Source organism: Coregonus clupeaformis, unplaced genomic scaffold, assembly GCF_020615455.1.
Source record: "Coregonus clupeaformis isolate EN_2021a unplaced genomic scaffold, ASM2061545v1 scaf2489, whole genome shotgun sequence".
NCBI lineage: Eukaryota > Metazoa > Chordata > Actinopteri > Salmoniformes > Salmonidae > Coregonus > Coregonus clupeaformis.
Genome location: NW_025535943.1, coordinates 16,652 through 29,520, shown reverse-complemented (window position 1 = coordinate 29,520; position 12,869 = coordinate 16,652). Strand labels below are relative to the sequence as shown.

The 12,869-nt window shown below is 43.3% G+C and overlaps 1 pseudogene; it reads right to left on the bottom strand.

Annotated features, from left to right (window-relative positions):
- Positions 1–12,869, bottom strand: part of LOC121532981 — a 48,701-nt pseudogene that overhangs the window by 20,373 nt on the left and 15,459 nt on the right.

Genomic DNA, 12,869 nt, shown 5'->3' with positions numbered 1-12,869 from the left:
TACATTTGGCATTTGTGAGTTCAATATCTCAAAGGTAGAGACAAAGATCAGACTTCAGATGTTCATATACACACACGTAGCCAGTCAATAACCTAACCATGTGTTACTGTATGTGAATGAAATCACAGCTGAATGAAATCACTCATACAACAAAGAATCCATGCATAAGCGCCTTCACAGCCATACCGTCACTCACTTAGCTTGACTGTAAGCTGCACAGATTCTACAGTATGTTTACACCACAGCAACACTGCCTATAAAGCTGATCTATGGCTGCAGAATCAGCCTGATTGCCTGCAACCACCTCACTCCCTTCTTTGCCCTTTCTCTCATCCTCCTCCACTGCTCCCTCCATCCTTGCTCCTCTCTCAATCGCTCTCTTTTCTATGTCTCTCGCCCTCCCTTTACTCCCTCACCTTGCATCAGTTCCCTGCACAGAATCTCCTTATTGTGTTGCTTTTCTCCCTCCTCCACCTCCTCTTCTTCCTCCTCCTGGCTCCCGTGGCCGCTCTCCTTCTCTTCCTCCTCGGAAGCAGAGGAACTCCACACCTCCACGGTGACCGGACAGAAGCCTTCTTCCATCCCCCTTTCCGTTATATTGTTCTTTTTATTCTCTCTCTTCACTAACTCTCTTTTGTTCCCTACTTCAGCTCTATGCTCATTCCAATAAGCCAATGCTCTGTTGCGTTTTCAAAACAGTACCTGTGTCTGTGTGGGTGTGTGTTAAGTGTGTGAGAGGAGACTGAGCTGTCCTTAGTGTTAATATGTAATCCCTCTGACTGGGAGGTCCATCTGTCCTCACCCTCCTGCTTATATTGACCTGGCCACACTGAACTGTGGGAGCGCAGAAAGAGAGGAGGAGGAGGAGGGATGTCAGAGGTAGCTTGAGATCAGAATCACGCATAAAAGCTCAAATAGATCATACATAATTTTGCCTAAGAACTATACATATAGAAATGCAAGGCTTTAATATAAAACACAATACAAATTATAATCTGGTTTAACAAGAGAATGCACTTAGTCCCTGCACCCCCGTGAGGCAGAGTGAGATGGTACGTTCCAGCCAAGGCCATGACCGTTGTCTTCCTGCACACGTACTATTGGTGCAGACTGATCCACACCCACTTCTAGAGGGAGAGGGATGCAACACTGATACTGTACACATAGACTGAGATTGTGAGTGGACTGTTGATGTTTGTGTGAACTGTTGCTGTTTGTCTGGAGAGGGAAAGTGATATATGAATTGATGTCAAGCTGGGTTTTCAGCTGGCCAGCGCCTCTCGATTTAGTGAGCTCTTTGGTATATTAGCACTGTGCAATCCTCACATGCACAGTAAAATAATGCAAACACAATTGTTCCTCAATTCTCAACGCAAATACATTTTATGAATTAATTCACATGAACTGTGAATGTACAAACTGGAGAGATGCCCATTGTTTTCATGTTTTCCAATTAATGGTCTGTATTGACTGAGTTAAAATAAAGTAATCCCAAAGTACTAAAGCTGCTTATTTCACATCAACTGATACGTTTCAAAACAATATATCAGATATATGCCAGGTATGCTTTATTGACATATAACAACTTAGTACAGGGAAAAACACACCCCTGAAGTCTAGCCTTCATCACCACCAACCATCATCATCACTTCATCCACCCAGTGCCCTCCCTGTTGCTACCCTGGCACTCAAGGTGTCCTCTCCCAATCAAATATTAACCTCTCCCTCATAAATATTTCACCCGCAGGCAGCTTCTTTCAGGTCAGGTACGGCACACAGGGGGCGGGTACTTTCACTGTCTCCCCCTTCTCTTCTCCTTTCTCTCTTTACACCCCCCTGGCCCGTTTCATCCCCCTATCCACTTCGCTTTCCTACCAGGGTTGTGTAACCGCCTCCCCAACACAACGCATTAGACAGGCAGGACAAAATGGAGGATGCCAGCGCCTAAAAATACCAGCCCATTCAATACAATTGGACTTCCTTACTCTTCCAAACCTAATTGATTGATTTAGTTAACAAAATCAGGTCACTGCTACAATAGAATTAGATAGACAAAGGAAAGTTAGATTAAGCTGGGGCCAAGATGGCTAAAGAAGGCTACATTACAGAATATACAGTGTGTCAGGCCCTTTGTCTCCAATAAAAAGAGCACAGACCCAAAGCTCATTAAAACCCTTGTAGCAGTAAAGCTTGGTAACATTTCCCTCACATTATCTATGACAAACCTGACGTTTTTTCATAAACATGACATAACAGATACCATAAGCACTAAGCAGTCATAATTAGCTGACTGACTTGACACAGTCAAGACTATGCTAGCCTAGCCATTGTTAGCGTGCATAAAATAGCACTGCAAGCAACCTGACAATGTTATACTAACATAAAATGATGTCAGTTATCATGACTTCTGTAATACTATGCTAATAACAGTGGAAGGATCAAGTAAAGTGTTACCAAGAGCTGCTACACTGATTCATGGACAAATCCATTCTGCCTCTGCAGATATGGACAAAAACATAAGTTCCAAGTCAATATTCACACGAAACCACTTTGAACTGATATCACTTCCTTGCAATCAACAAATGGAGAGCAATTCACGGTTCAATATTTGACTAAGATGAAAGAACACACCCTTAGGAGGTCGATGGCCAAATAGTTTCATGGGCGGCTACGGGTTCAGTGGAAACACAGTCAGAGCAAAACAATACCATAAGCTCCATATCACTGATCAGATAAAGAGAGACTGATCCAGTCTAAAGTACCCTATAAAGTGGTAACATAGACTACCATTCAAAAGTTTTAGAACACCTATTCATTCAAGGATTTTTCTTTATTTTTACTATTTTCTACATTGTAGAATAATAGTGAAGACATCAAAACTATGAAATAACATGTAGTAACCAATAAAGTGTTAAACAAATCAAAATATATGTTATATTTGAGATTCTTCCAATAGCCACCCTTTGCCTTGATGACAGCTTTGCACACTCTTGGCATTCTCTCAACCAGCTTCACCTGGAATGCGTTTCCAACAGTCTTGAAGGAGTTCCCACATATGCTGAGCACTTGTTGTTGGCTGCTTTTCCTTCACTCTGCGGTCCGACTCATCCCAAACCATCTCAATTTGGTTGAGGTCAGGGGATTGTGGAGAACAGGTCATCTGATGCAGCACACCATCACTCTCCTTCTTGGTAAAATAGCCTTTACACAGCATGGAGGTGTGTTGGGTCATTGTCCTGTTGAAAAACAAATGATAGTCCAACTAAGCCCAAACCAGATGGGATGACGTATCACTGCAGAATGCTGTAGTAGCCATGCTGGTTAAGTGTATAAATAAATCACAGACAGTGTCACCAGCAAAGCACCCCCACACCATAACACCTCCTCCTCTATGCTTTACGGTGGGAAATACACATGCGGAGATCATCCGTTCACCCACACCTTATCTCACAAAGACACAGCGGTTGGAACCAAAAATCTCAAATTTGGACTCCAAACCAAAGGACAAATGTCCACCAATCTAATGTCCATTGCTCGTGTTTCTTGGCCCAAGCAAGTCTCTTCTTCTTATTGGTGTCCTTTAGTAGTGGTTTCTTTGCAGCAATTCGACCATGAAGGCCTGATTCACACAGTCTCCTCTGAACAGTTGATGTTGAGATGTGTCTGTAACTTGAACTCTGTGAAGTATTTATTTGGGCTGCAATTTCTGAGGCTGATAACTCTAATGAACGTATCCTCTGCAGCAGAGGTAACTCTGGGTCTTCCATTCCTGTGGCGGTCCTCATGAGAGCCAGTTTCATCATAGCGCTTGATGGTTTTTGCGATTGCACTTGAAGAAACTTTCAAAGTTCTTGAAATTTCCCGGATTGACTGACCTTCATGTCTTAAAGTAATGATGGACTGTCGTTTCTCTTTGCTCATTTGAGCTGTTCTTTCCATAATATGTACTTGGTCTTTTACCAAATAGGGCTATCTTCTGTATACCCCCCCTACCTTGTCACAACACAACTGATTGGCTCAAACGCATTAAGAAGGAAAGAAATTCCACAAATGAACTTTTAAGAAGGCACACCTGTTAATTGAAATGCATTCCAGGTGACTACCTCATGAAGCTGGTTGAGAGAATGCCAAGAGTGTGCAAAGCTGTCATCAAGGCAAAGGGTGGCTATTTGAAAAATCTCAAATATAAAATATATTTTGACTTGTTTAACACTTTTTTGGTTACCACATGATTCCATATGTGTTATTTCATAGTTTTGATGTCTTCACTATTATTCTACAATGTAGAAAATAGTGAAAATATAGAAAAACCATTGAATGAGTAGGTGTTCTAAAACTTTTGACCGGTAGTGTAGCTAGATATGCATTGATCAACAACGACATATGAAGAGTGGAATCAGTCACGTTCTGCTCTTAGAAGTGGTCAGCCGCCCAGTGCAATGGCAAAACACAAAGGCTGCACCTGAAATGTCACCCTACTCCCTGTCTAGTGCGCTACTTTTGAACAGAGCCCGGGTCAAAAGTAGTGTACTACATAGGGAATAGGATGTCATTTCAGACGCATCCAGAGACTGGGTTGTTTATCATAGGGGTTAGCTCCATTTCAGGTGTATTTATTGACATGGGCATCCACCCATATCCCTGCCGCAGTTAGGTTAAGACTGTAAGCTGAACCGGTATTTAAAGCAACAGAGCCAGACACAAAGGATTACTTATTAATAAGTCTATAACTGGAATGAAGTTGAATCTTTTAAAAGGCTGGCAGAGACGGAGAGAAAGTTTTTGAGACGGAAAGAAGAAGACAGAAGGTGCATGAAAGAACAGAGAAAGGAAGTAGAGAAACATCCTGAATTGTTATAAAGGAGACAGCTAGAGGAGGGTAGAAAGTGAGAGAAGCGGGGAATTGGTCAACCCACAGATGGAACACAGAGCAAAACCAGGAGGGAGGGAGAGATTCAGATCAGAACAGGTGTGCACCAAGGTAGATTGACACCCAAATAAGAGATGTACAGAAGTTTAGGGCACGTGCCGCCTGCTAAGTATCTAATGTCAACAGAGGACCAGATATAAGACACAGCTGTGTGTCGGCTGACTGGCTGTGTACAGTCGTGGTCAAAAGTTTTGAGAATGACACAAGTATTGGTCTTCACAAAGTTCACTGCTTCAGTGTTATGAGATATTTTTGTCAGATGTTACTATGGTATACTGAAGTATAATTACAAGCATTCCATAAGTGTCAAAGGCTTTTATTGACAATTACATTAAGTTTATGCAAAGATTCAATATTTGCGGTGTTGACCCTTCTTTTTCAAGACCTCTGCAATCCGCCCTGGCATGCTGTCAATTAACTTCTGGGCCACATCCTGACTGATGGCAGCCCATTCTTGCATAATCAATGCATGGAGTTTGTCAGAATTTGTGGGGTTTTGTTTGCACCTTGAGGATCGACCACAAGTTCTTAAGTCTGGGGAGTTTCCTGGCCATGGACCCAAAATGTCGATGTTTTGTTCCCCGAGCCACTTAGTTATCACTTTTGCCTTATGGCAAAGTGCTCCATCATGCTGGAAAAGGCATTGGTCGTCACCAAACTGTTCTTGTATGGTTGGGAGAAGTTGCTCTCGGAGGATGTGTTGGTACCATTCTTTATTCATGGCTGTGTTCTAAGGCAAAATTGTGAGTGAGCCCACTCCCTTGGCTGAGAAGCAACCCCACACAAGAATGGTCTCAGGGATGCTTTACTGTTGGCATGACACAGGACTGATGGTAGCGCTCACCTTGTCTTCTCCAGACAAGGTGTTTTCCGGATGCCCCAAACAATCGGAAAGGGGATTCATCAGAGAAAATGACTTTACCCCAGTCCTCAGCAGTCCAATCCCTGTACCTTTTGCAGAATATCCGTCTGTCCCTGATGTTTTTCCTGGAGAGAAGTGGCTTCTTTGCTGCCCTGCTTGACACCAGGCGATCCTCCAAAAGTCTTCGCCTCACTGAGCTCTGCACTGGTGGTGCCCCGATTCCGCAGCTGAATCAACTTTAGGAGACGGTCCTGGCGCTTGCTGGACTTTCTTGGGCGCCCTGACGCCTTCTTCACAACAATTGAACCTCTCCCCTTGAAGTTCTTGATGATCCGATAAATGGTTGATTTAGGTGCAATCTTACTAGCGGCAATATCCTTGCCTGTGAAGCCCTTTTTGTGCAAAGCAATGATGACGGTACGTGTTTCCTTGCAGGTAACCATGGTTAACAGAGGAAGAACAATGATTTCAAGCATCACCTTCCTTTTAAAGCTTCCAGTCTGTTATTCTAACTCAATCAGCATGACAGAGTGATCTCCAGCCTTGTCCTCGTCAACACTCTCACCTGTGTTAACGAGAGAATCACTGACATGATGGCAGCTGGTCCTTTTGTGGCAGGGCTGAAATGCAGTGGAAAAGTTTTTTGGGGGATTAAGTTAATTTTCATGGCAAAGAGGGACTTTGCAATTAATTGCAATTCATCTGATCACTCTTCATGACATTCTGGAGTATATGCAAATTGCCATCATCAAAACTGAGGCAGCAGACTTTGTGAAAATTAGTATTTGTGTCATTCTCAAAACTTTTGACCACGACTGTACCTGTCTGTCCTGTTCTCTGCAAAGAAGACGGAGTGGACGGAGGGTACAGCCTATCCTGCCTTATGGGGGAGTAAGCCATGCAATCCTATTGGACATCGCAACTCTGGCACTGACTGTACCCCCAGTAAAAATCAGCTTGAATGAAAGGAGAGTAAAGCCTACCCTGCCTTATGGGGGATTATTCTCACTATCTTATTGGAATCTGGCAACCCTAGTATCCCTGGCACTGTACCCCCAGCTACGATCGGCTTGAGTAAAGGAGAGTACAGTCTATCCTGTCTTACATGCAATCCTATGGGAACCAACATGGCAACGTACCCCTAGTCACGACGGCTAGAGTGTAGGGCCGGGACAATACCAGTATCACAATACTTGTTAGTATCGTGGCAAGGAAACAAAACACAAAGCAAATTTAACTTCTTTAGGAAAACAGCCCTAACGTTATTATTTTGTCATCCAGAGTCACATGTATTTATTTTCCAAGCTATAGTACACAATATTTTACATACAGCAGGTTTTTAAATATTGCGATACTGGTATCGTCCCAGCCCTACTTGAGTGAAAGGACGGTATAGCCTATCCTGCCTAATGGGGGAGTTAGCCATGCAATCTTAGCAACCCTAGAACCGCACCGATGAGGTCAGAAGTTGAAAACATCCAACTAACACTGAGGTTAACACCAATTCAGACTTCTGTGCCAATGTGAAGTCAACAGGTGAAATCCGGTCGCTGTGCCCAACTAAAGCTCTGTATGCTTTCCTAATAACATAGACTGCATCAGATACAAGAAAATGCCATCTTTGTTAATATCACACAGTCAGAAAAGACTGGCATATCGTCTGTTTAGCAGGCGCCCACTTGTTTTGTTTTGCGAATGCATGGCAACGTATATTTTAATTTCTTCAACCTTTGTCACCAGGCTGTCCCATTGAAGTAAAATAAACAGGGGAGACCTGGCCAACATGTTCAACCAATCTAAAAACTCTGTCTATATTTGAGACCATCGACTTGCTTTCACATTAACCTCTTCAGGATGTCGCTCTAAAAATGACACCAAAGGCCACAAATACACACTGTTTACACAGCAAACCCAATCTCTGAGCTTTCAACCTGTCACCTTTCTGACACCTCTCTGGTCTAGACTATGCTCACAAAGATATCTTGAAAATGTACACTACTGATGGGTTGCTAGGACGACCAAGTCCAACACAGTGACGAAAGAATACAGTCAGTGTCACCGTGGCGTCGGAAGAGCAGTCAGTGCTCAGGGCCAAGCCCTTTGTAAAGGCTACTGGTAAAGTCTGTTCTGGACTCGAGGTGCAGAAGGAAACTGATTATAGCTAAGAGGCTAATCAGTTTAGTGGCATTTGGCATCTGTGGCCCCAAGCATCAAGAGAAGGAACGGGGCTAGAGGATTAGACACCTCCCCTAAAGTCACCAGAGGGGGGTTGGGGCTTCTGTCAGTTCCTCTACTAAACAGACCATACATACATACATACGTGGACTACTGTACAGTATTGATAAATGGAGATTCTGATATTATAGTGACCCTTTAAGGTGATTATGACAGTGGAGTAGCATTGTAATAGTCAGTAGCATGATCATGTTGAGTGTTGGATTTGGGTAAACTCAGTGTTTGTTCTGTTGAGGGATACAATATGCAGGCTTCCATGTACCGAATCAATTGTTTCTTCCTAGAATCTTGTGACTATGATCAATTCCACCCATATCTATCTCTAGCTCATATTTTAGCATTTACATTTATAACATGACCCCATTAAAACAATCACAATATTGTTGAAAAAACATTTACAAATCTCATTAGATTTGTTTTTCCACGTCTACGTAGGATAGTCAAGGGAAAACACTTTGTTGAAAGGACAATTGAAACAGATAAAATCTTCAGCCAGACCTTAACTCTGAATCTACGTCAGACTGATAGGAAGAATGTTCACCTCAGATTTAGAGTTGAAGATAAACTAGCAGGGGTTGACCATGGTCATTATCTACAGTACTTCCTGTTGGCAACGTGCCGCCAACCAAACCCTTTGGACCCATACCACACCATCCAACTCCAATCATTTAGTCACCACCACTGTGTGGTTCTGTTATGAGGATGTTTTCAAGTGTGATTTGAGATGTAATTTTAAACACACCAGGATAAATTGGTCCAATATCAGATATATTATTGCAGCCCATATTGCTACTTATTCACAATCAATGTCTTCTCTTGCGGACACTACTAATGCATACACTGTGTATTGAGATATATTTTTCTTCCAATTGTATTTGTCTTACAGGCAAGGAGACAGTCCACAAGCTCTTTAGATCCACACCATATGGATGGCCTGATAATGGCAAAAGAGAGAGAGATTATCACATCAATGTTATAGTATAAAGTCCAGTGATTAAAGGATATGTGTAATCTGTGTACACGTTTCCATTGACCAATTACAAAGCAAATGTGAGGGGTCAATTCACAGTAGGACTTTAAGATGGAATTGCTGTAGGCTATTCAATTCCGGTCCTGGAGGGCCAAAACATTTCTGGTTTTTGTTTCTACCTGGTAATTAATTGCACTCACCTGGTGTCCTAAATCTGAATTAGTCCCTGATTAGAACGAGAGAATGCAAAACAGAAGTGTTTCGGCCCTCCAGGACCGGAATTGAATAGCCCTGCCGGACATTCAGTACATATTCAACTGAGGACCTCATTTTACCAGGTTAGGACACTAGATAGTGGATAACATGTTCTCAAACCTGAAATATAAGACATGCCTCCACAGGGGTACATGCAATAGCTTTGGGAGTAGGCAGCCCTGTTCCTGAGTGCCACAGGTATAGTACATCAAGTTGTGTATTTCTAAGCATCAGTTCCCGTAAGGGCTGAAAGTAGAACAAATATCTTCCCGGTACGGGAACTCCTATATGTGCATGCATTTGCGTGTGTCCCAAAAAGATATATGGGCCTAAACATACAATTAAATATATAATCCCCATCAATTCAATATGATCTTTGTGGGCCTAGTCGTAAAGATTTGTAATTTAACTTAAGAAATTTAACTTTAAATGTTGCAAATTTATATATATATATACAGTGGGGAGAACAAGTATTTGATACACTGCCGTGAGAGACGGAATCTAAAACAAAAATCCAGAAAATCACATTGTATGATTTTTAAGTAATTCATTTGCATTTTATTGCATGACATAAGTATTTGATCACCTACCAACCAGTAAGAATTCTGGCTCTCACAGACCTGTTAGTTTTTCTTTAAGAAGCCCTCCTGTTCTCCACTCATTACCTGTATTAACTGCACCTGTTTGAACTCGTTACCTGTATAAAAGACACCCGTCCACACACTCAATCAAACAGACTCCAACCTCTCCACAATGGCCAAGACCAGAGAGCTGTGTAAGGACATCAGGGATAACATTGTAGACCTGCACAAGGCTGGGATGGGCTACAGGACAATAGGCAAGCAGCTTGGTGAGAAGGCAACAACTGTTGGTGCAATTATTAGAAAATGGAAGAAGTTCAAGATGACGGTCAATCACCCCTCGGTCTGGGGCTCCATGCAAGATCTCACCTCGTGGGGCATCAATGATCATGAGGAAGGTGAGGGATCAGCCCAGAACTACACGGCAGGACCTGGTCAATGACCTGAAGAGAGCTGGGACCACAGTCTCAAAGAAAACCATTAGTAACACACTACGCCATCATGGATTAAAATCCTGCAGCGCACGCAAGGTCCCCCTGCTCAAGCCAGCGCATGTCCAGGCCCGTCTGAAGTTTGCCAATGACCATCTGGATGATCCAAAGGAGGAATGGGAGAAGGTCATGTGGTCTGATGAGACAAAAATAGAGCTTTTTGGTCTAAACTCCACTCGCTGTGTTTGGAGGAAGAAGAAGGATGAGTACAACCCCAAGAACACCATCCCAACCGTGAAGCATGGAGGTGGAAACATCATTCTTTGTGGATGCTTTTCTGCAAAGGGGACAGGACGACTGCACCGTATTGAGGGGAGGATGGATGGGGTCATGTATCGCGAGATCTTGGCCAACAACCTCCTTCCCTCAGTAAGAGCATTGAAGATGGGTTGTGGGTGGGTCTTCCAGCATGACAACGACCCGAAACACACAGCCAAGGCAACTAAGGAGTGGCTCTGTAAGAAGCATCTCAAGGTCCTGGAGTGGCCTAGCCAGTCTCCAGACCTGAACCCAATAGAAAATCTTTGGAGGGAGCTGAAAGTCCGTATTGCCCAGCAACAGCCCCGAAACCTGAAGGATCTGGAGAAGGTCTGTATGGAGGAGTGGGCCAAAATCCCTGCTGCAATGTGTGCAAACCTGGTCAAGACCTACAGGAAACGTATGATCTCTGTAATTGCAAACAAAGGTTTCTGTACCAAATATTAAGTTCTGCTTTTCTGATGTATCAAATACTTATGTCATGCAATAAAATGCAAATGAATTACTTAAAAATCATACAATGTGATTTTCTGGATTTTGGTCTTGGCCATGGTGGAGAGTTTGGAATCTGATTGATTGATTGCTTCTGTGGACAGGTGTCTTTTATACGGGTAACAAGCTGAGATTAGGATCACTTGTTGTTATTCTGTCTCTCACTGTTCAAATAAACCTACCATTAAAATTATAGACTGATCATTTCTTTGTCAGTGGGCAAACGTACAAAATCAGCAGGGGATCAAATACTTTTTTCCCTCACTGTATATAAAAACAAAATATTACATTTACATAAGTATTCAGACTATTTACTCAGTACTTTGTTGAAGCACCTTTGGCAGCAATTACAGCCTTGAGTCTTCTTGGGTATGACACTACAAGCTTGGCACACCTGTATTTGGGTAGTTTCTCCCATTCTTCTCTGCAGATCCACTCAAGCTCTGTCAGATTGGATGGGGAGCGTTGCTGCACAGCTATTTTCAGATCACTCCAGAGATGTTCGATCAGGTTCAAGTCCGGCTCTGACTGGGCCACTCAAGGACATTCAGAGACTTGTCCCGAAGCCACTCCTGCGTTGTCTTGGCTGTGTGCTTAGGATCGTTGTCCTGTTGGAAGGTGAACCTTCGCCCCAGTCTGAGGTCCTGAGCGCTCTGGAGCAGGTTTTCATCAAGGATCTCTCTGTACTTTGCTCCGTTCATCTTTACCTCGATCCTTACTAGTCTCCCAGTCCCTGCCACTGAAAAACATCCCCACAGTATGATGCTGCCACCACCACGCTTCACCATAGGGATGGTGCCCGGGTTTCCTCCAGACGTGACGCTTGGCATTCAGGCCAAAGAGTTCAATCTTGGTTTCATCAGACCATATAATCTTGTTTCTCATGGTCTGAGAATCTTTAGGTGCCTTTTGGCTAACTCCAAGCGGGCTGTCATGTGCCTTTTACTGAGGAGTGGCTTCCGTCTGGCCACTCTACCATAAAGGCCTGATTGGTGGAGTGCTGCAGAGATGGTTGTCCTTCTGGAAAGTTCTCCCATCTCCACAGAGGAACTCTAGAGCTCTGTCAGAGTGACCATCGGGTTCTTGGTCTCCTTCCTGACCAAGGCCATTCTCCCCTGATTGCTCAATTTGGCCGGGCGATCAGCTCTAGGAAGAGTCTTGGTGGTTCAAAACTTATTCCGTTTAAGAATGATGGAGGCCACTGTGTTCTTGGGGACCTTCAATGTTGCAGAAATGTTTTGATACCCTTCCCCAGATCTGTGCCTCGACACAATCCTGTCTCGGAGCTCTACGGACAATTCCTTCGGCCTCATGGCTTGGTTTTTGCTCTGACATGCACTGTCAACTGTGGGACCTTATATAGACAGGTGTGTGCCTTTCCAAATCATGTCCAATCAATTGAATTTACCACAGGTGGACTCCAATCAAGTTGTAGAAAATCTCAAGGATGATCAATAGAAACAGGATGCACTTGAGCTCAATTTCGAGTCTCATAGCAAAGGGTCTGAATACTTATGTAAATAAGGTATTTCAGTTTCAGCCCAGGTAAACCCCTGCATTAATCCAGCCCTGCTTCAAAGGGCTGTTTTACTAGGCTACCCGTGCACGTTCATCCATTAGCAACATATTTCCAGCCTCCAAACAGTGGTGAATTGAAAGAAACATCTGTTACACAAAACACCAAAAAGTATAATGACATTTGGTGATTGTCATTAGGCCCGAATGTAAGCCTCCACTGCTGTCCATGTGCGTCTCAGTGTTGGCCACTCATCTCTGCCTTGGCAAAATGTCAGTG